The 22957-nt window shown below is 46.6% G+C and overlaps 1 protein-coding gene across 5 annotated transcripts in view; it reads right to left on the minus strand.

Moving 5' to 3' along the window:
* Positions 1-22957, minus strand: part of NEDD4L (NEDD4 like E3 ubiquitin protein ligase) — a gene marked incomplete at its 5' end in the record, with an annotated part of 308703 nt that overhangs the window by 161654 nt on the left and 124092 nt on the right. The window contains one exon of one of the 5 annotated variants that reach the window (XM_083354768.1): positions 17618-18040. The exons of the other annotated variants lie outside the window; for them this stretch is intronic. Of the gene's footprint in view, positions 1-17617; positions 18041-22957 lie in introns of those variants that run through there. 5 annotated transcript variants of the gene reach the window in all.

Here is a 22957-nt window from a genome sequence, read left to right on the forward strand (position 1 = left end):
GGTTGTTGTTGTTGTTGTTGTAGGGAAAATAGGATGAGGAAGGAATATTATGTACGTTTGCTACCTTGAGTTACTTACGAAGTAATAAAAGTGAGATTAAAAAACAGTAAAATAAAGGAAAGCAAAGGAAAGCAAAACCAAAGAAATACATACTTTGTTATTTCAGCATATAATTCTACCATATAATATTGATACTGGAGTCCAGAACTATTAGAACTGGGTTACAAAACTCTGGAGAACCTCTGGATGGCAACAAAATAGTTTAACTTTTCTGTATCTATTGCTATAGGTTTTCATGGCCCATAGCTGTTGGGCAGTGTAGGGTCTCATGGTTTAGTGACTGTGGTCTTGACAACAGATTTCTGTACCTCTTTGCTGCCAACTAGCACTCACCCATATTTTGATGACCAGATCTGGGAGCCCTAATGGAGATCAGTCTCATACGAATAACAAAACGTATTTTTGTTTGAGTGCCTGATACACAATATATGATGAAACATGTATTAAAGGAGCCAGCTAGGACGTGGTCCTCCAGAAATCACTGAAATACACTTCTTAAGAACTTCCATTCTTCTTCCTTCTAGCTTGGGCTTCTGGCAATAGTTATTAAACACCTAGAAGACCTTAGGCAATCTATTCCACAGCTAGGATAGATTTTTTTTTAAAAAAACCTATTATTCTTCATACTTTAGCCAAATTGAGTAATTATTTATGAAGAGAATTCAATTATCTGTACCCTAGCCATTTTCTCAATGGACTACTGTAACATACTCTACAATGGGCTGCCCTTGAAGCGTTATCCAGCAGGTACAAAATTCAACAGCAGGGGCAATTATGGTTGTTGCTAGAAGGACATGTTACTCAACTCCATGAGCAGCACCACTTTCTGGTTTCTTTCCAAATTCAAGGTGCTATTTTTGATCTTTAAAGCCCTATGTTGCATGAACCAGGCTACCTGAGGGGCTGCCTCTTCCTGATTACTTCTACTCATCTCATCAGGTCCAGCAGGAGTGGCATACTGCAACTAAAATATCCTGTCTGATGGAACTCAAGAGACAAGCCTTTTCTGCTGTTGTGTAAATCTCTAAAACATCATCCCCCTGAAGTGAGATCAGCCTCAACCCTTATGGCCTTCTGGAAAGCTCAAAAACATTTTTTTTTCAATCAAATTTGAGGCTCCCCTGATGGGAAAAAGCCCCTGTATTGGTTGTGCACATATGAGATTTTAATTAACCCTCTCACAATCTTGGCTGTACTTGCGTTGATTATTTAATTGCCTTAATTGGTTTTTGTTATATGCCACCCAGAGTTACCTTGCCATGAGATGGCCAGTCATGGAAATTTGATTAAATAAATAAATGAAATATGTGTTTTAAAGAGGCTTCTCTTAATGCTGGAAAATCTCTCTATCAGCATCCCTTTATCTCAAAGTTATGTAAGTTTCAAACATTGGGCCATGACTAATATACCAGTATATTTAAATAGTTATGTAATAGTGATTTATCTGTACTGATTTGCAGTTCATCTTGTACAGAAGGCACGGAAAAGTTAAAGAAAAATCCATCAATATGGATAGTTTAAGTGTCATGTAGGATGAATGAGTTGATCTAAGACTGCTAACTGAGCTGCCAGTCATTAAATAAGCATTTTATGGAGCTGCCCCTATAAGAGAAAATCTGTTTTAATGTATATTTATAATGGAGGTTTAGCAAGTCCCCAAAATGTAAATACATACTATAACGTTCAAGGAAAACAAGTTTCTTACAGCAAACTTTTCTTATTTTCTTTTCTTTACCAGATGTTTTGGCTACCATCTGCAGCAGCAAATTCCATACCTGATCTTCTCATCCTTAATAAAAAGGTAAAGGTTCCCCTGCACATGCATGCTAGTCGTTTCCAACTCTAGGGGCCGGTGCTCATCTCCATTTCAAAGCCGAAGAGCCAGCGCTTGTCCGAGGACGTCTCCGTGGTCATGTGGCCGGCATGACTAGACGCCAAAGGCGCACAGAATGCTCTTACCTTCCCACCGTAGTGGTCCCTATTTTTCTACTTGCATTTTTACGTGCTTTCGAACTGCTAGGTTGGCAGAAGCTGGGACGAGTAACAGGAGCTCACTCTGTTATGCGGCACTCGGAATTCGACCCACCAAACTGCCAACCTTCTGATCGACAAGCTCAGCATCCTAACCCACTGAGCCACCGCGTCCCTCCTTAATAGCAACCCTAAAAAAGTTAAGTTTATTTTGGCTTGGCATTGATAAGGGCACAATGGAACCATGAAATTTGATTTGGTTTGAAACAACCTTTGGGGTGAAATTCAAATCAGGATCTTACAGAATTATGGCTGACCCCTTTAGTTGCTACATATACATTAATATACTTAGTTGTTCCAGGCTGAGTTTACCTGAACACATGGCAGTTTAAATAGACGGAATGATTTTTCAATGTATGTTTTATTTATCAAATTTATACTTGCTGCCAGGCCAAGTGCTGCTCAGCTATTTAGATCTAACAAGCAAGCTGAGGGATTTCATTCTCTTGAATTTCTATGATTTCAACTTGAGAACAGCAAAAAAAAGTAGATGCAAAACAGATAAGTTATTAGAAAGGCAATACTTGCACACAGAGAAAATATTTAATAGTTTCAAAATAGGTTTTTGCCCCTTTTAAATTCTGACTGCTGACTGAAGCTACTTGGTATGCAAATTACAGTTATATTTCATATTTGGAAAGCTGCTGCACTGAATTTTAAATTTTAGGAACAACAGGAATATTTTAGAATATTTTTGTAACCATGACACTGAAATATTGCGTGATTTTGGAAATCAACAGACAACTAACTCTTTGCCGTACATTTCTTAATTAGAATGCACACATTTTCTTTCACGATTTTTAAAAACTTTTTTACATTTATATTCTGCATTTATTATTTATATAAATAATTCAAGATGGTGAACACACACTGTACTCCTTCCTCCTCCTATTTTTCCCATAACCACCACCCTGTGAGGTAAAGTGAGCTGAGAGAAAGTGAAGGAGGAGATGAAAGAAAAGACTTCAATTTTTAATAATAAAACAACTTGAATCTGGAAATATATTTAAGTACATCCGTTTAAAAATCTGATTCTGTTTAAATGACTGAATTAAAGAATGTTTCATGAGTCAGAAGATCTCATTCCTGACTACTACCTTTGAATGTATTATATACCTTTATCCATCTATTATTTACCATTATTTCCCCCCACAAATATACCCGCTGTTTTTCTCCTCTTTCTGTTCTCATAATTCTGTGAGTTAGATTGGTAGACATGAAGATTGGCCCCATTGCAGAAAGTGTGTTATGTATTCTGGAGTTCATGAGCCTAAAACTCCATGGTTCTACTCAACGTTCCCCAAAATGGTGCCCTCCAGGTAGATTGGGATTTCACTCGCAAAACTCCCCATCACTAAAATTGTGTTCTAGTTCAACTTTAACCCACTACATCTCTAACCTTTACTGTAAGCCATCTAAGGAAGTTTAATCACTCATAGCCTATCTCCATTGAAAGGTAGCAAAATAAATTATTTTGGGGTGATAGGGTGGTGGACCATTTAAGCTACACTCTCTAGAGAATCGCAAAAGTTAACATAATGCCTAAGTATAGACAGAAAGTGGCCACTAGCCCTGTACAACATGGGAAACATTTACCGTATATACTTGAGTATAAGCCGACTCGAGTATAAGCCGAGACCCCCAATTTCACCCCCCAAAACTGGAAAAAGTTATTGACTCGAGTATAAGCCGATCCGCCGTTCTGCAAGCCTCTGCCGCCAGCAGAGGCTCGATCCGCCATTTTGCAAGCCTGAATACACAGGAATACCCTGTGTAGCCGCGGCTCGTCGGCAGGTCTCCGTTCCTCCTGCCGACCTTTGGGGAGGTTTGGGCGCCTCCCCAAACCTCCCCAAACCTCGGCAGGTCTCCGTTCCTCCTGCCGACCTTTGGGGAGGTTTGGGCGCCTCCCCAAACCTCCCCAAACCTCGGCAGGTCTCCGTTCCTCCGCGCAGACCTGCCGACCTTTGGGGAGGTTTGGGCGCCTCCCCAAACGTCCCCAAACCTCGGCAGGTCTCCGTTCCTGTTTGGGGAGGTTTGGGCGCCTCCCCAAACGTCCCCAAACCTCGGCAGGTCTCCGTTCCTCCGCGCAGACCTGCCGACCTTTGGGGAGGTTTGGGCGCCTCCCCAAACGTCCCCAAACCTCGGCAGGTCTCCGTTCCTGTTTGGGGAGGTTTGGGCGCCTCCCCAAACGTCCCCAAACCTCGGCAGGTCTCCGTTCCTCCGCGCAGACCTGCCGACCTTTGGGGAGGTTTGGGCGCCTCCCCAAACGTCCCCAAACCTCGGCAGGTCTCCGTTCCTGTTTGGGGAGGTTTGGGCGCCTCCCCAAACGTCCCCAAACCTCGTCAGGTCTCCGTTCCTGTTTGGGGAGGTTTGGGCGCCTCCCCAAACCTCCCCAAGCCTCGGCAGGTCTCCGTTCCTCCGCGCAGACCTGCCGACCTTTGGGGAGGTTTGGGCGCCTCCCCAAACGTCCCCAAACCTCGGCAGGTCTCCGTTCCTGTTTGGGGAGGTTTGGGCGCCTCCCCAAACGTCCCCAAACCTCGGCAGGTCTCCGTTCCTCCGCGCAGACCTGCCGACCTTTGGGGAGGTTTGGGCGCCTCCCCAAACGTCCCCAAACCTCGGCAGGTCTCCGTTCCTGTTTGGGGAGGTTTGGGCGCCTCCCCAAACGTCCCCAAACCTCGGCAGGTCTCCGTTCCTCCGCGCAGACCTGCCGACCTTTGGGGAGGTTTGGGCGCCTCCCCAAACGTCCCCAAACCTCGGCAGGTCTCCGTTCCTGTTTGGGGAGGTTTGGGCGCCTCCCCAAACGTCCCCAAACCTCGGCAGGTCTCCGTTCCTCCGCGCAGACCTGCCGACCTTTGGGGAGGTTTGGGCGCCTCCCCAAACGTCCCCAAACCTCGGCAGGTCTCCGTTCCTGTTTGGGGAGGTTTGGGCGCCTCCCCAAACGTCCCCAAACCTCGTCAGGTCTCCGTTCCTGTTTGGGGAGGTTTGGGCGCCTCCCCAAACCTCCCCAAGCCTCGGCAGGTCTCCGTTCCTCCGCGCAGACCTGCCGACCTTTGGGGAGGTTTGGGCGCCTCCCCAAACGTCCCCAAACCTCGGCAGGTCTCCGTTCCTGTTTGGGGAGGTTTGGGCGCCTCCCCAAACGTCCCCAAACCTCGGCAGGTCTCCGTTCCTCCGCGCAGACCTGCCGACCTTTGGGGAGGTTTGGGCGCCTCCCCAAACGTCCCCAAACCTCGGCAGGTCTCCGTTCCTGTTTGGGGAAGTTTGGGCGCCTCCCCAAACGTCCCCAAACCTCGGCAGGTCTCCGTTCCTCCGCGCAGACCTGCCGACCTTTGGGGAGGTTTGGGCGCCTCCCCAAACGTCCCCAAACCTCGGCAGGTCTCCGTTCCTGTTTGGGGAGGTTTGGGCGCCTCCCCAAACCTCCCCAAACCTCGGCAGGTCTCCGTTCCTCCGTGCAGACCTGCCGACCTTTGGGGAGGTTTGGGCGCCTCCCCAAACGTCCCCAAACCTCGGCAGGTCTCCGTTCCTCCGCGCAGACCTGCCGACCTTTGGGGAGGTTTGGGCGCCTCCCCAAACGTCCCCAAACCTCGGCAGGTCTCCGTTCCTGTTTGGGGAGGTTTGGGCGCCTCCCCAAACGTCCCCAAACCTCGGCAGGTCTCCGTTCCTCCGCGCAGACCTGCCGACCTTTGGGGAGGTTTGGGCGCCTCCCCAAACGTCCCCAAACCTCGGCAGGTCTCCGTTCCTGTTTGGGGAGGTTTGGGCGCCTCCCCAAACGTCCCCAAACCTCGGCAGGTCTCCGTTCCTCCGCGCAGACCTGCCGACCTTTGGGGAGGTTTGGGCGCCTCCCCAAACGTCCCCAAACCTCGGCAGGTCTCCGTTCCTGTTTGGGGAGGTTTGGGCGCCTCCCCAAACCTCCCCAAACCTCGGCAGGTCTCCGTTCCTCCGCGCAGACCTGCCGAGGTTTGGGGAGGTTTGGGGAGGCGCCCAAACCTCCCCAAAGGTCGGCAGGTCTGCGCGGAGGAACGGAGACCTGCCGAGGTTTGGGGACGTTTGGGGAGGCGCCCAAACCTCCCCAAACAGGAACGGAGACCTGCCGAGGTTTGGGGAGGTTTGGGGAGGCGCCCAAACCTCCCCAAACGTCGGCAGGTCTGCGCGGAGGAACGGAGACCTGCCGAGGTTTGGGGACGTTTGGGGAGGCGCCCAAACCTCCCCAAACAGGAACGGAGACCTGCCGAGGTTTGGGGACGTTTGGGGAGGCGCCCAAACCTCCCCAAAGGTCGGCAGGTCTGCACGGAGGAACGGAGACCTGCCGAGGTTTGGGGAGGTTTGGGGAGGCGCCCAAACCTCCCCAAACAGGAACGGAGACCTGCCGAGGTTTGGGGACGTTTGGGGAGGCGCCCAAACCTCCCCAAAGGTCGGCAGGTCTGCGCGGAGGAACGGAGACCTGCCGAGGTTTGGGGACGTTTGGGGAGGCGCCCAAACCTCCCCAAACAGGAACGGAGACCTGCCGAGGTTTGGGGACGTTTGGGGAGGCGCCCAAACCTCCCCAAAGGTCGGCAGGTCTGCGCGGAGGAACGGAGACCTGCCGAGGTTTGGGGACGTTTGGGGAGGCGCCCAAACCTCCCCAAACAGGAACGGAGACCTGCCGAGGTTTGGGGACGTTTGGGGAGGCGCCCAAACCTCCCCAAAGGTCGGCAGGTCTGCGCGGAGGAACGGAGACCTGCCGAGGTTTGGGGACGTTTGGGGAGGCGCCCAAACCTCCCCAAACAGGAACGGAGACCTGCCGAGGTTTGGGGACGTTTGGGGAGGCGCCCAAACCTCCCCAAAGGTCGGCAGGTCTGCGCGGAGGAACGGAGACCTGCCGAGGTTTGGGGAGGCGCCCAAACCTCCCCAAACAGGAACGGAGACCTGCCGAGGTTTGGGGAGGTTTGGGGAGGCGCCCAAACCTCCCCAAACAGGAACGGAGACCTGCCGAGGTTTGGGGACGTTTGGGGAGGCGCCCAAACCTCCCCAAAGGTCGGCAGGTCTGCGCGGAGGAACGGAGACCTGCCGAGGTTTGGGGACGTTTGGGGAGGCGCCCAAACCTCCCCAAACAGGAACGGAGACCTGCCGAGGTTTGGGGAGGTTTGGGGAGGCGCCCAAACCTCCCCAAACAGGAACGGAGACCTGCCGAGGTTTGGGGACGTTTGGGGAGGCGCCCAAACCTCCCCAAAGGTCGGCAGGTCTGCGCGGAGGAACGGAGACCTGCCGAGGTTTGGGGACGTTTGGGGAGGCGCCCAAACCTCCCCAAACAGGAACGGAGACCTGCCGAGGTTTGGGGAGGTTTGGGGAGGCGCCCAAACCTCCCCAAACAGGAACGGAGACCTGCCGAGGTTTGGGGACGTTTGGGGAGGCGCCCAAACCTCCCCAAAGGTCGGCAGGTCTGCGCGGAGGAACGGAGACCTGCCGAGGTTTGGGGACGTTTGGGGAGGTGCCCAAACCTCCCCAAACAGGAACGGAGACCTGCCGAGGTTTGGGGAGGTTTGGGGAGGCGCCCAAACCTCCCCAAACAGGAACGGAGACCTGCCGAGGTTTGGGGACGTTTGGGGAGGCGCCCAAACCTCCCCAAAGGTCGGCAGGTCTGCGCGGAGGAACGGAGACCTGCCGAGGTTTGGGGACGTTTGGGGAGGCGCCCAAACCTCCCCAAACAGGAACGGAGACCTGCCGAGGTTTGGGGACGTTTGGGGAGGCGCCCAAACCTCCCCAAAGGTCGGCAGGTCTGCGCGGAGGAACGGAGACCTGCCGAGGTTTGGGGACGTTTGGGGAGGCGCCCAAACCTCCCCAAAGGTCGGCAGGTCTGCGCGGAGGAACGGAGACCTGCCGAGGTTTGGGGAGGTTTGGGGAGGCGCCCAAACCTCCCCAAACAGGAACGGAGACCTGCCGAGGTTTGGGGAGGTTTGGGGAGGCGCCCAAACCTCCCCAAACAGGAACGGAGACCTGGGGAGGTTTGGGGAGGCGCCCAAACCTTCCCAAACGTCGGCAGGTCTGCGCGGAGGAACGGAGACCTGCCGAGGTTTGGGGAGGCGCCCAAACCTCCCCAAAGGTCGGCAGGAGGAACGGAGACCTGCCGAGGTTTGGGGAGGTTTGGGGAGGCGCCCAAACCTCCCCAAAGGTCGGCAGGAGGAACGGAGACCTGCCGAGGTTTGGGGAGGTTTGGGGAGGCGCCCAAACCTCCCCAAACGTCGGCAGGTCTGCGCGGAGGAACGGAGACCTGCCGAGGTTTGGGGAGACGCCCAAACCTCCCCAAACAGGAACGGAGACCTGGGGAGGTTTGGGGAGGCGCCCAAACCTTCCCAAACGTCGGCAGGTCTGCGCGGAGGAACGGAGACCTGCCGAGGTTTGGGGAGGCGCCCAAACCTCCCCAAAGGTCGGCAGGAGGAACGGAGACCTGCCGAGGTTTGGGGAGGTTTGGGGAGGCGCCCAAACCTCCCCAAAGGTCGGCAGGAGGAACGGAGACCTGCCGAGGTTTGGGGAGGTTTGGGGAGGCGCCCAAACCTCCCCAAAGGTCGGCAGGAGGAACGGAGACCTGCCGAGGTTTGGGGAGGTTTGGGGAGGCGCCCAAACCTCCCCAAACGTCGGCAGGTCTGCGCGGAGGAACGGAGACCTGCCGAGGTTTGGGGAGACGCCCAAACCTCCCCAAACGTCGGCAAGTCTCCGTTCCTCCGCGCCCTGCCTGCCTGCTTCTTTCCGCTGCGGAAAGAAGCAGGCAGGCAAGGCGCGGAGTTTGGGGAGGTGCGCGCGCACCTCCCCAAACCTCCCCAAACTTCGGCAGGTCTCGGACGGCGGTGGCTTGGGAGAGGTGCGGGCGATCCCGGAAGCACCAAAGCCTCGGCCGCGCACAAGTCCTCGGTAAGTTTTTTTTGTTGACTGGAGTATAAGCCGAAGTGGAATTTTTCAGCCCAAAAAGTGGGCTGAAAAATTCGGCTTATACTCAAGTATATACGGTAATCAAGCAGGATTAAATTTTATTTTTTTAGTTTTCCCAGTCTTCTCATGAAACTAAGTGTATTTTTTCTTTCATGCCTGATTTCAGGGCATAAGAGACTAGCTAGGCTGCATAAAAACAAAATTCCTTGCATGTTTAGGTAAAATCTCAGTGGTTTATTTTAACCACTTACAATGCATGTGTGGACATTGAAGGAGGATAGGAAAAGTATTTATGCTTTTGAACTTTGATGTTGGAGAAGACTCCTGAGAAATGTTGTAGACAGCCAAGAAAACAAATATCAAGCAAATCAACCCAGTGTTCTCACTTGAATTCTTACTCACAAATGATCAGGTAGTCCTCGACCTACAACCACAATTGAGGCCACAATTTCTGTTGCTAAGTAAAACATTTGTTAAGTGAATTTTGCACCATTTTACGACTTTTCTTGACTCATCTGTTAATTGAATCACTGCAGTTGTTAAGTTAGTAACATGGTTGTTAAGTTAATCTGGCATCCAAATTTTGACCACATGATCACAACGGCCATAATATAAAAATTGGTCATAAGTCACTTTTTCCCCCAGTGCCACTGCTACTTTGAACCGTCACTAAATGAATTGTAATAACCCAAGCACTACCTATTATGCAATGAGGTTGTAAACCTTTTACATGATTTCATGACCATCAGGAGCAATAAGAGACAAAATTAAAGGTTTCTACAGAAAATGATTCAAATTCTACAGGCCCCCTCATGACGGGAATGGAATACAGGAGTACAAGTACAACTGCCCTGGGAAATAATCACCCAGTTAAACGTGCCTGATGTCACTATAAGCTACAAGCAACGTTCACTAGTGACTAATTTGCTCTGTTGCTTAAAAGAACATTCTATTTTTAGAGTTTGTCAGGTCCAAGTTTACAACCCAGTCACATTCCTCCACCACTGCATTAACCTGGAAGATTTGCATTAGCAAGCAACTGCCCCATCAGCATGAACCAGTTAATCTCTTCTTTCCTAAATAATTAGTCCTTATATAACATTGTTCCCAGTAGAAGGAAAGCTGACTTGAGATAAGACTGCCATCTGATTAGCCATAGGGAGCCCCACTCTCAACATAATTGGCACAGTAAGCAAATTAGTTCAGCAGTAATCTCCACACTGATATTCTGAAGCAATCATCCCACAAAACATTTGTCTTCTTGGATCAGTGGCCCTCTCTTAAAGAACAAAAAAACAGAGTGAAAGTTGCTGGTTATCTTCTTTCAAGATCATCCAAAGTCACTTTCATCTTAGTCTTCTCACTAGCAACAATTTTATCTCCTACTACAGTAGCTGTAGTGTCAAGATCCACCCTTCCTGTTCCCTTTATTTATTTTTATTTATTTATTTATTAAGAAAATGGCCACCCAACTCCGGGCATCTTATAGGAATAAAAACCCAGACGCAAAATCCAATAAACCCTCATCCACAATCCCAGGCGGCAACAATCAGACAAGCCACCTGATGGGCTCTGTATCACCCTGGGGTTTCCAAGTCCACTGGCAAAACTATGCCTTCAGGGCCTTTCAAAAGATAACCAAAATGGGGGTGAATTTTATCTCTGTGGGGATAATGTTCCACAGGGAAGAAGCCAACATGGAAAAGCCACTTCTTCTTACTTCCATTAGATAGACCTTCTTAATGGAGGGCATCTGTAACATCCCCTCCCTCTCCATTTGGTTGGTCAGGTAGATGTAACTGAACAAGATGGTCCTTCAGATAACCTGGCCCCTAGCCATATAGGGTTTTAAAAGTGACCATCAGCATCTTTAATTGGACCCAGAAGCAAATTAGCAACCAATGCAGCTCCTGTGAGGTGATATGTGTACAAATATCTAGACTTGTACAAAATAAAGTGGGATGCCGCATTTTCAACCAGCTGAACTTCCAGATAATTTTTTAAGATAGTTCCATGTAGATTGCATTGCAAAGTGAAAACGAGAGGTGATTAGGATGTGGGTAACTGAACAGGGCCTGTTGGTCAAGGACGTAACTGGCGCACAACCCACAGTTGTTCAAAGGCCTTCCTGGCCATGACTTTAGGACTATATAACTAGCCAGTGATAGCTTTACGTATCAATGCTAAAGTGTGAAGCTTCAAAAATGGTGCTAATTTTTCAATTGCTCCAGAACAGGACAGTGAGATCGGACTGACCAATGACTTCATTTTGTCTATGGAGATTCTCAGTCATTCAGATCATAGTTGTCTCAAAGGTGTTTTTTCAAGGGGCAACTGGACTTTGTTTTTCTTCAAAGATGTTTCGCTTCTCACCCAAGAAACTTCTTCAGAGCTGAAGAAGCTTCTTGGATGAGAAGCGAAACATCTCCAAAGAAAAACAAGAAATTCCAGTTGTCTCTTGAAAAAGCACCTTTGGGATGACTTTATTTTGTCTATACTTTCACTGCTGCCACACTGCTTTGTGACCCAATTCTGGGTGAAGCCTATAAAGCCTTAAAATGTTTTGGATCAAGCTCTCTGGATGAACATCTGCTTCCATATTTATTTAGTAGATCTGCAACAAAACTGTAATTTACCTAACATCTGCAAGTGAGGTCCCCTTTCAGGAACCAAGGCCAAAGATGACCACCAAAGAACTAACTTTTTCCATAGTGGTGCTCCATCTTCAGAACCCGTTCTGCAGAGAGGCACACCTGAAGCTTACATTGTTTTGGGGGAACGTACCAGCTGAAGACTTTCATTTTCCCAGGCTTTATATGATCCACTTCAGTTATTTTAGAACTTTGTGGGTTTTGTAACAGTGCAAACAGTTACAAATATGTGGTGCTCTCATTATAACTATTCCTATTGTTTTGGGGGGGGGAATTGGATCGACTACACACTGTCTGGGGAATATTATCATTGAGCAATATAATAAATGACAATGACAATGATGGAAATGACAAGTTTCAGAGGAACTTTACTATGCACTGAAAAGTTATGAAATCTATTAACCCCATCACATTCATATAATGAAACCAAGTTACTGAGGTTTTTATAAGTCAGAGAGCGGTGACTGGTGGAAACTGTTAAAGGGTTATACCAGGGGTAGGCAACCTCGGCTCTTTTATGACTCATGGACTTCAACTCCCAGAATTCCTGAGACAGCCAAGCTGTCTCAGGAATTCTGGGAGTTGAAGTCCATGAGTCATAAAAGAGCCAAGGTTGCCTACCCCTGGTTTAGGATCAGCTTCAACTGTACAGATAATACAAGTCCTGTGGCAGATATTAACTTGGGTCAAAGATCTTGTCCCAAGATGGAGGAATAAGTAAGTGCTGGCTCAGGAATTCTGGGAGTTGAAGTCCATGAGTCATAAAAGAGCCGAGGTTGCCTACCCCTGGGTTATACTGTGACTGGGAGTTCCATAGGCAAAGGTTAGTCATGCTGTTTCATCTGAAAACTTATTTTAAACTGAAAACTGGTTCATGAAAACTATGTTTTTTTTAGCTTCTTAGGGAAGATAACCTTTTGCTTCCTTTATCTAATATGCCCTCCCCTCCTTCCAGCTTAATTGGCTAACGGCTAATTTCTAAACCTTAGATTGTCCTGTTGGTACAGGTCCTGTCTGTATAGATCCCAATCTATAGTTTCCTTTATCCACAGTTGTAATGGTACGCAGAAAGCAGAAATGACCTTAGGAGAGAGAGGAGAAAGACCGGCTGCATAGGGAACTTTCTGATAAGCCGCAACTCAGAGGGGAAATTTGGATTCCCTGCCTTCTGGGAATCCAGACAATATTCCATCACAGAAAAGCATGAGAAACATTTCAGAAGGGACTCTCCCTAGTTTTCCAGAGACTAAAAAAAAAAGAGGGAGGGAGGAATACTTTCAGCCTTGCAAAATTCTGTTAACATATCCTTACACTCAAGTAGGATCAGTTCATCTGGGCGTGCTTCTTGTCTCAACTACCTTGCAAAGCTGACAACAACGCAATAATTGAAAGCTGCTCAGCATGTAAATCTACAAAAAAATTCCCTCCGTTCCCTTGCTAGAAATGCTTTCCTGAGATAGGTAAAGGTAAAGGTAAAGTTTCCCCCACGCATGTGTGCTAGTCGTTTCCAACTCTAGGGGCCGGTGCTCATCTCCGTTTCAAAGCCGAAGAGCCAGCGCTTGTCCGAGGACGTCTCCGTGGTCATGTGGCCAGCATGACTAGACGCCAAAGGCGCACGGAACGCTGTTACCTTCCCACCGGAGTGGTCCCTATTTTTCTACTTGCATTTTTACGTGCTTTCAAACTGCTAGGTTGGCAGAAGCTGGGACGAGTAACAGGCGCTCACTCTGTTACGCGGCACCCGGGATTCGACCCTCCAAACTGCCGACCTTCTGATCGACAAGCTCAGCATCCTAACCCACTGAGCCACCACGTCCTGAGATACCCAAACCCAAAAGCCACCGCAGCATGGGAATACTGTCCCATCTTAAAAACAAAAAGCTTGCATGGTCAGGAGTAAAGATAGCTGAGGGCTGACTTCCTTCATCCTATTTCCTCCTTTGTCATAGCTACTATCTGTAGTGATCTTGGTACCTGTTTTATCCCAATAGGGGGGAAAAAACAAAACTGTTCAAACTGCAGACTGGTGGTTTGATGCCCCTGAATGATTCTGATAAGCAAAGAAACGGACTCAGGAAGAAAGAGAGCATGTCCTATGGTTGACCTCCAACTTTCTTTGGGGAGGCAATCCAAGCTGCTAGTTGTCACCTTTTCATGGTTAAGGGCCTTGGGTATCTTGGGATCAACATCTCCCAGCAATATAAGACCTAATGCAGCACACATTCTCCATGGTCCCTCAATTCAAGAGTTATTCACAGAAGCATGCCTTTCTAGTAATTTCCCCTCTCTCTGGAATTCAGGTAGTCTTCCACTTACAAGCACAGTTGAGCCCCACATTTTTGTTGCTGAGCAAGACAGTTGTCAAGTGAATTTTGCCCCTTTTTACAACATTTCTAGCCACAGCTGTTACGTAAATCACTCCAGTGGCTAAGTTAGTAGCAAAGTCTGTTAAGTGAATTTGGCTTTCCCATTGACTTTGCTTATTAGAAAGTCGCAAAAGGTGATCGCATGATCCTGGGGCACTGAAAACATCACAAATATGTGTCAGTTGGCAAGCGTCCGAATTTTTACCACATGACCATGGGGATGCTGCAAGTGTGAAAAATAGCCATGTCACTTTTTTCAGTGCCGTTGTTACTTTGCACGGTCAATAAATAGAATGGTTGTAAGTCGAGGACTAGCTGTAATGTCTCTCCAGATGTTCAAATGGCCCCCAACTTCCAGAAAGTCTATCAAGACTCGGTTATCCTATCAAGTCTTGAGGATGGGTTGTTATGAATATTCTTTTGCAGAATGATATGATTTTTTTTGCTTAAAATGTTCAGATTACTGGTTTATGCATGGTGAACTGTGGAGTTTAATCCGGCCTTGCTCAAGTTTGACTCAGCCTTCCATCTTCTGAAGTCAGTAAAATGAGGACCCAGATTGTTGGGGGCAATATTCTCACATTTGTAAACTACTTAGAGAATACTGTCAAGCACTATGGAGCGGTATATAAGTCTAAATGCTACTGCTAATTTATGTTTGTCCAATTCTTTTGAACTTTTCAGTTTTAATGATAGTTTTGGAGTGGGTGGCCATAATAAATTTTAATAACAAAAATACCAATATTTTTATTTTTTATTTTAATTCCATTTATATCCTGCCCTTCTACGAAGACTCAGGGCGGCTTACAAGCTTAGCAGTAGCCTTCATTCTATGTATATGCCTGCTTATTAGGGCTTTCACACACACCCCCAAGCGGCATTATTACAAAGTCAGCTTAATTGCCCCCAACAATCTGGGTCCTCATTTTACCTACCTCGGAAGGATGGAAGGCTGAGTCAACCTTGAGCCTGGTGGGATACAATATGCTCAGATTTTATTATATATACAAACATGTGAAGTTATAGCTGCTCGTTCTTTGTCTCCTGTTCGCTTTCATATGCATCAAGTTCTTCCCAAGAACCTAGGATGTCATAATGTATTTGCATAGTTTAAGTACACATCCAAGCAAGATCTGTAGCCTTTTGCAATTGACAGTTTGAATTTTTGTCAATGCCCAGATTTTCTAAGTGCCATCCAAAAAATTTTTGATAGGGTACCTATTGTATCAATAACCACTGGGATCATCACAGCTGGTTTATGCCACAATCTTTCAATTTCTTTCTTGTTATTATTTCTGATATGCTGCTGGTATATTTTTCTGTTTATTTATAACCCAAATTATGGATTTGTATAATTGTATACTTCTCAATATTGGTCTAACTGAAAGGGCTTATGGAGTCCTGCATTTAAATAATTTAAAACAGGGGTCTCCAACTTCTAAGACTTGTGGACTTCAAGTCCCAGAGTTCCCTTGCCAATGGCTAAGAAATTCTGGGAGATGAAGTCCACAAGGCTTAAAGTTGCCAAGGTTGGAGACCCCTGGTTTAAATTAAAGATGGAAAATCTGACACTCCAATAGGCAATGGCAGTGAATTCATTAACAGAAAAAAAATCATATTTTGAATCCTGATTTCTAAATGTTTCAATCCCTCATTCATATTGGACATTCTGCTTACTAATTTTCAGAAACTTGTAACTTGAGTGATGCTGAATTCACCTTTTGTCTTTCAATAAATCTGCATGGTCTTCTTAGCAGAGGTGATGGCCAATCAGCATTTTGAATAGAAAGAACGAAAACATTTGGTCCTTTTTTTCTTCCTGGGTGTGGCTTCTCCCAGAATAGAAACATGGGTGTTGAAATGTTCAAGAGTGCAGATATCTATCAGCATAAAAATAGTGCAGGCTGTTTATCCAAGTACCTAGTGCAGAAACTTGTTCCCTTTAAGCATTCACTTTGAACTGCAGATTACAATTTCCTGAACTCACAGCGTAAGCAAAAAGACTAACAGCCTGGCTGAACTCAAGGATCAAATCTAATCTACATATAACAAATATGGACAAGAAGCAGGACATGAAGCAACGGATGGAAACTAGTCAAGGAGAGAAGCAACCTAGAACTAAGGAGAAACTTCCTGACAGTTAGAACAATTAACCAGTGGAACAACCTGCCTCCAGAGGTGGTGAATGCTCCAACACTGGAGGTTTTTAAGAAGAGACTGGACAGCCATTTGCCTGAAATGGTATAGGGCAGGGGTAGGCAACCTCGGCTCTTTTATGACTCATGGACTTCAACTCCCAGAATTCCTGAGCCAGCTTGGCTGGCTCAGGAATTCTGGGAATTGAAGTCCATGAGTCATAAAAGAGCCGAGGTTGCCTACCCCTGGTATAGGGTTTCCTGCCTGAGCAGGGGGTTGGACAAGATGACTAGGTCCCTTCCAACTTATTATTATTATTATTATTATTATTATTATTATTATTATTATTATTATTAATAATAATAATAATATTTGGCCAAAAACCAGTAGCCAAAAGCTCGACCATAATGCCTGGTGAGTTGAAGCAGAACTTAGACAAAGAGGAAAGGTAAATCCAAGATTATCAATTAAAAAGGGCAAAGAATGAAGTATTTTCCAGATCCTGTAACCAATACAAAGGGGTAGCTGTCTTTGGAATCTCATTTTGCATAGCATTTCTGCAAGAGATTACAGGGCCACAAGGGAACACAAAGTTATTTTAAAATGACCAGAGTTTTGTTTTTGTTTTTTTAAAAAAGCTTTGAAAAATATATTTTACTGTTTACAATGGGAGAGAGAACACAGAATGAACTAGGTACGGGACTGAAGAGGCATACATACGAAAGAAGAGAGAATAATTATCATTATTCTTTTCAGAAGACCAACCTGCCTTGTCTTCCTGTAACATTTGCCTAGCAGGAAGTTCCAAGCAAAGAAACAAGTTTTTCATTATATAACTTTTAAACTGACTCACTTATTTTATTTGTATAATAGGCACATCGGATTGATAATTTAGACAGATCACCAGATGACTTTAAAGGAAGATGAGGCCTACAGATACCAAAACTGGCTGCTTTATAAACGTATTCAAAGACAAAATTAGGGCAACCCTACCAGAAGGGACAGATGTTGAAAACCACAAGAGGTGTGTGCAGTATTGCCAGGGCTTTCTAGAACTGTGCAACCAATTCTTTGGAGATTCTTAACAGGAAGAATGAATAATAAATAATACAGGAAGCAGAAAAGGAAGAACAGACAGACTGATCTGTTAGACTCAGTTAGAGGAACCCCTTTAACTTCTCTCTTTAAACCTTTGCATCACCTTCAATCCCCAGCAGTTAGTTCCACCATGTCCATTTTCTGCTCTCTAAACCTCTCTTGTGGCCTACCTTTAATTAGATATTCTCTGCTTTGAGTACACTCCTAAAGAGACAAATACCACAATGCTGATGAGGGAGTAAACAACAACACATTCGCTTCCACGGAGGAGCTTCAGCAGCAGGCCTGCAGCACAAGGTGGAAGCAAGTCAATTAATACAGTGCAAATTCTCCCTGAGGAGAGAAGGAATCGGCAAAGATTTCTTTTCTGCTTACCTTCCTCCTTCCACCCAGAGCTACCCTGGATCCAGGCACCATGCAGCCGCCTTCCTCTTCCAGCTGGGAAGGAGATCCTTCCAAACAATTTCCTTATGTATGTTCTTTTTTAGACACTAAAGGACAGAAGGCACACCTCCACCACTCTCTTAAGAAATCTTCCAAGACTCCCTCGCACTGCTGAGCTGGAATTCAAGGAGCTGCAAGCTCTAATGAGGATGACTCACAGGGAAGACAGCAATGCCTGTCTGCGTGAAGGAAGCTTTAAGCAAGCACCTATCAGGCCCCACCTTTTGCTGCCTCCACCAGGCAAGGTGGTAATTTACAGTCAGACTTCCCCAACTGGGCGTCCTCAGCAAGTGCTTGTTAAAACCCTCCAGCCACAGGGCCAGAGCAAGCTGGAACAAATGGGCCTTCCCCATCAGAAAGGAAACAGGAGAAGGGGCAGGAGGCAGGAGAAAGGTTTCCAGGGCTGAAAGGGGTTCCAGCGTTACCTAGAGCTAAGGGTTAGAGCAGTGATTTTCAACCACGGCGGCTTTCAGATACAGGTGGTCCTCGACTTATGACTGTTCGTTCAGTAACTGTTTGAAATTACAACAGCACTGAACGAAGGGGCTTAAGACCTGTACCCAAGGTTATGGCCGCTGTAGCACCCCCATGGTCACATGAATGAAATTCAGGAACTCGGCAATCTGCTTGGCCTTATCTTCCGCCCCCCATCCCAACCCTGTTGGGTTGTGGAAGGCCTTGGTTCTGCTTCCCACCCCACTGGGTCCGATACCCTCCTGTCCCCATTGTACCTCAGTCGACATCCCTTTTCTGTAGAACTGCCGTGTGGTTTTCCTGCAATCTGCAGGCTGCAAAAAGAAGGGTGCCTGTTTTCAGCATGGCGCCACGCAGAGCCTGTGAGGGAGAGGAAGGGTTTGGGGCGAGTTGCCCAACTCTCTTTCCTGAAGGCAAAGGGCATGGAGAGGCCCAGGACAAGCCACATAAGAACTGGGGTAGTGCTGCAGTGTGGGCCTGGGCCTTCACTAGGCCTCCCAGAGTATCCTCCTCCACCCCGAGACATAAAGGCGGTAGAACGGATTGTGGTCACTAAATGAGGCCATAACAAGAGTGCCTCATTTAACAACCACCACGACGTGCAACCATTATGATCATAAGTCAAGAACTACCTGATTTGGAACTACCTTCAAATCCCAGTATGCTGGCTGGAGAGGTCTAGTAGTTGAAGTCCTCATATCTTACAAAGTTGCCAAGGTTGAGAAAACGTGGGTTAGAGCAGGGCTTGCCAACCTTTCTGGGTCGGAGGCCCGATAGGAAAGGGAGGGACAGGCACCTTGTGTGTGCATGCACACACATGCAAATGTGGGTGCGTGTACGTGCGCATGAACAGGGCCATGAGCATGCGTGGTCCGCAAATGGGGCAGCTGGCGCTGGCACGCAGCTTGCCTAGCACCGGTGAGAGGCTTGCGGCTCGCCTAGCGCCGGTGAGACATGAAAGGCTCGCAGCTTTCCTAGTGCTGGCAAGAAGCTCACAGCTTGCGGCTCTCCTAGCGCCAATGCGAGGCTCACGGCTCAGCTAGCACCGGCACAAGATTCACGGCTCAGCTAGCGCCGGTGTAAGGGGCTCGCGGCTCGCCTAGCGCCGGTGAGACATGAAAGGCTCATGGCTTTCCTAGTGCTGGTGAGAAGCTCTCAGCTCGTGGCTCTCCTAGCGCCAGTGCGAGGCTCGCGGCTCAGCTAGCACCGGAACAAGATTCGCGGCTCAGCTAGTGCTGGTGTAAGGGATGAGCCAAGATGCCACGGGACCTCTAGGTTACAGTATGAAGTTGGGGAACCTCACACTCTATGGTAAATCTACACTGCAAGGTAGTTGTGACTTAGAGGTTATAACATGGTAACAGATAACCAGATACCCCTGTAGAGAAGTGGGTGACAATTGTCCTCAGAACTGAGCCATGATTAAAGGGATTCCCTACAAAACCTTCCCAGTAAGGCAGATATGATTTATGAAGGTAGAGAAAGACGTGGCATCTGTATGTTACTTAAGACAAACATACTGGTGAATAGAGAATGGTAATGTACGTGCAGCCTTGTTGTTTGCACAGGGATCAATTCAATAGGCTTGTAGCATTATGTTCAAATCAAGGACTGATCTTTAATAACCCATGGATTTAAGCAATACTGAAATAAAGTTAGTTCTTGGCTTATTGGAGCACCATGAATCATAAACGTGGTTGGTCATAATGCAAACCTTTGCCTCACAAGGGAAAGCAGAGCAAGAGGGAACATCACAAGAATGTGCTCATTCACAATGTGATTTAACATGCCTAGATTCTGGGCTTATTGCAAAGTTACTGTGAACATACTGTAACATATGCTCCTACAGATTCACACGTAAGAGAAAATACTGTGGAGATCAGAGAGCTTCAGCAAATGGGCTCATTGACTTGTGTCTACTTATTGCCTTCCTGTCTCACCTTTCATTTAGAAGCAAAAGACGGTGATTCATCACAGTCCTCCTATTGTAATACCCATCACATCGATCTTGGGAAGTTGGTCTAAGAGAGAATGGCTGTCCCAGAATCATTCCCAGGAGAATACCCATCTTGAGGATAAACTAGAATACCCTGCCTCCCACTTCTAGTCAACTGTGTTGCCATTACCCTACAACTGGTCCTGGAGTGGTAAGTAGGGCAGCACTGATTTTATTTATTTATTTATTTGCATGCCATCTTAATTATTTTTATAAATAACTCAAAAGAGGCGAACATATCCAGCATACTTTCCTCCTCCTGTTTTTGCCACAATAACAATCGTGTGAGGTGAGTTGGGTTGAGAGAGAATGACTGGTCCAAAGTCACCCAGCTGGCTTTCAGGCCTAAGGAGGAATTAGAACTCACAGCTTCTTGCTTTCTAGACTTTTGGATCCTTTTAATTTGGCGGGGAGAGGAAATGATTCTCTGAAGTTGAAAATGAATGACTCTAAGCTCAGAGAAGTTCCCAATCTTTCTTGGAACAATGATAAAAAGGTAAAGGTAAAGGTTCCCCCGCACATGCGTGCTAGTCGTTTCCGACTCTAGGGGCCGGTGCTCATCTCCGTTTCAAAGCTGAAGAGCCAGCGCTTGTCCGAGGACGTCTCCGTGGTCATGTGGCCAGCATGACTAGACGCCAAAGGCGCACAGAACGCTGTTACCTTCCCACTGGAGTGGTCCCTATTTTTCTACTTGCATTTTTACGTGCTTTCAAACTGCTAGGTTGGCAGGAGCTGGGACGAGTAACAGGCGCTCACTCTGCTACGCGGCACTCGAGATTCGACCCACCAAACTGCCGACCATCTGATCGACAAGCTCAGCGTCCTAACCCACTGAGTGCATAATTTCAAGCTATCTGCCCCCCCTCCCCCAGAAAAAGAGAAACAGAGGGATGGGTAGACAGGTTGGCAGGGAACAAAATGGGTGTTTCATATCCCAAATGAAAACTATTTTGTGATAAAATAACCTGCCTCTTGAGTTTCATAGCATGTTTTCAAAATTCCAGAAAAACTGGGTAGAATCCAGATTCATCTCCATCATTTTTAATCTCACAATTTAATTGTCCCTCATTTTTTCTTATGGGAGAAAGAAAGAAAAAAATTGCTCCAAACATTTCTAGAAGAGCAGAGGAAAAAAGAAGATGAACAGACCCCTTGCTCACCGAGAGCTAGTAACTTGGCATTTGAATCTCTGATCTAGAATGAAGCTGAGTGCAAAATAACCCATTTTATTGGGCTCACCATTTTCACCTTCACCTTACATATGATTAAGCCAGGATTCCCAGGAGAGGAGAAAGGAAAAAAAAAGGCTAAGAGATTCTTAAGTCCTGAAACTGAAAGTTGTTTAATGTTATATGCCACCCAGTCACTGTGGGTGAATTGGGCACCTATGTACATTAATAAAATAATAAAATAAAATAATAAAATAAAATAAAATAAAATAAAATAATAAAATAAATAAAATAAAATAAATAAAATAATAAAATAAAATAAAATAAAATAATAAAATAAAATAAAATAAAATAAAATAAAATAAAATAAAATAAAATAAAATAAAATAAAATAATAAAATAAAATAATAATAAAATAATAAAATAAAATTCACAGAATTTTGTCCTTAAGAAAAGCAGTGCTACAGAGCATGGCCACCTCTGCTCACCAAAGCACAGAAAACGACTGCAGAACACTTGAATTATAAACAGAGGGGGAGGGGCGACATAAAATCTGTGAAATCCAATTCACAGATGTCAGCAAGTGTGCGCAGAAAGAGGCAGCGATGTTTAACAATTAAGCGCAGAGCTTTCCTCCCCCCACCGCCTTGCTCCCATGGTAACTCTGGCATGCGCATACATTATAATGAGACAAAATAGGCTGTGGCAAACTCCAAGCACCCTGCTGCATGGAAATAACAGATGGTGAGCCTCCGCTCTACAATGATATAAAAAGGGGCACACCTTCATATCCCAAGGAGATGCCACACATCGTGTTTAGCTCTAGGTATTCCTTAAAAATGTTTTGATCACGAGCTTTCTCATCCCAAAGAACGAGCCAGATTTAAATCCAACCCTGGGGAAATACTGGTAATCCTCAACTTATGATCACAACTGGAACCAGAACGTTCCTTGCTAAGCAGAGCAGGCGTTACGTGAGTTGTGCCCTATTTTACTACCTTTTTTGCCAGGGTCGTTAAGCAAATCACCATGGCCATGAAGTGAATCACACAATTATTAAGATTATTAAGTTAGCCTGGGTTTCCTGATTGCTTTTGTTTGTTGGAAGCCCTCTGGGAAGATCATAAATGATGATCACGAGAATCCAGGATGCTGCAACAGTAATAGATACACAAAAGTTGCCAAGCGCCCTAAGTTTGATCACATGACTGTGGGGATGCTGCAATAGCTGTAAGTGCAAGAACAAGCTGTAAGTCATTTTCTTCAATGCTAACTGTGTGTGGTTGTTTAACGAATGGTCATAAGTCAAGGACTTGGGCTGTTACAGATGCCAAGTGAGACCCAAAGTGCCACATCTGCTGGCGCACACATGAGAATGAGCAGCATTGAGAAGCACAGGTGCATCCATGCATATCTCCGCACAGTTCTAAACACACAAATAGATACACAACATAAATCAGGAGGAAGCAAAAAAGCATTTCCTTGTTCTGTCCAGGAAAAAGAACAAAATCCAATTCCTGTGAATGGAAGCAATAAACGTGTGGGACAATTTCAGGTTTTCTGAGTTTCACATTCTTCCAAAGATATCAGTTTGATTGGGCTGAGCTGCAGCATTTTTCCCTCACAAAGTTC

This window comes from Vipera ursinii (assembly GCF_947247035.1).
Source record: "Vipera ursinii genome assembly, chromosome: 2".
NCBI lineage: Eukaryota > Metazoa > Chordata > Lepidosauria > Squamata > Viperidae > Vipera > Vipera ursinii.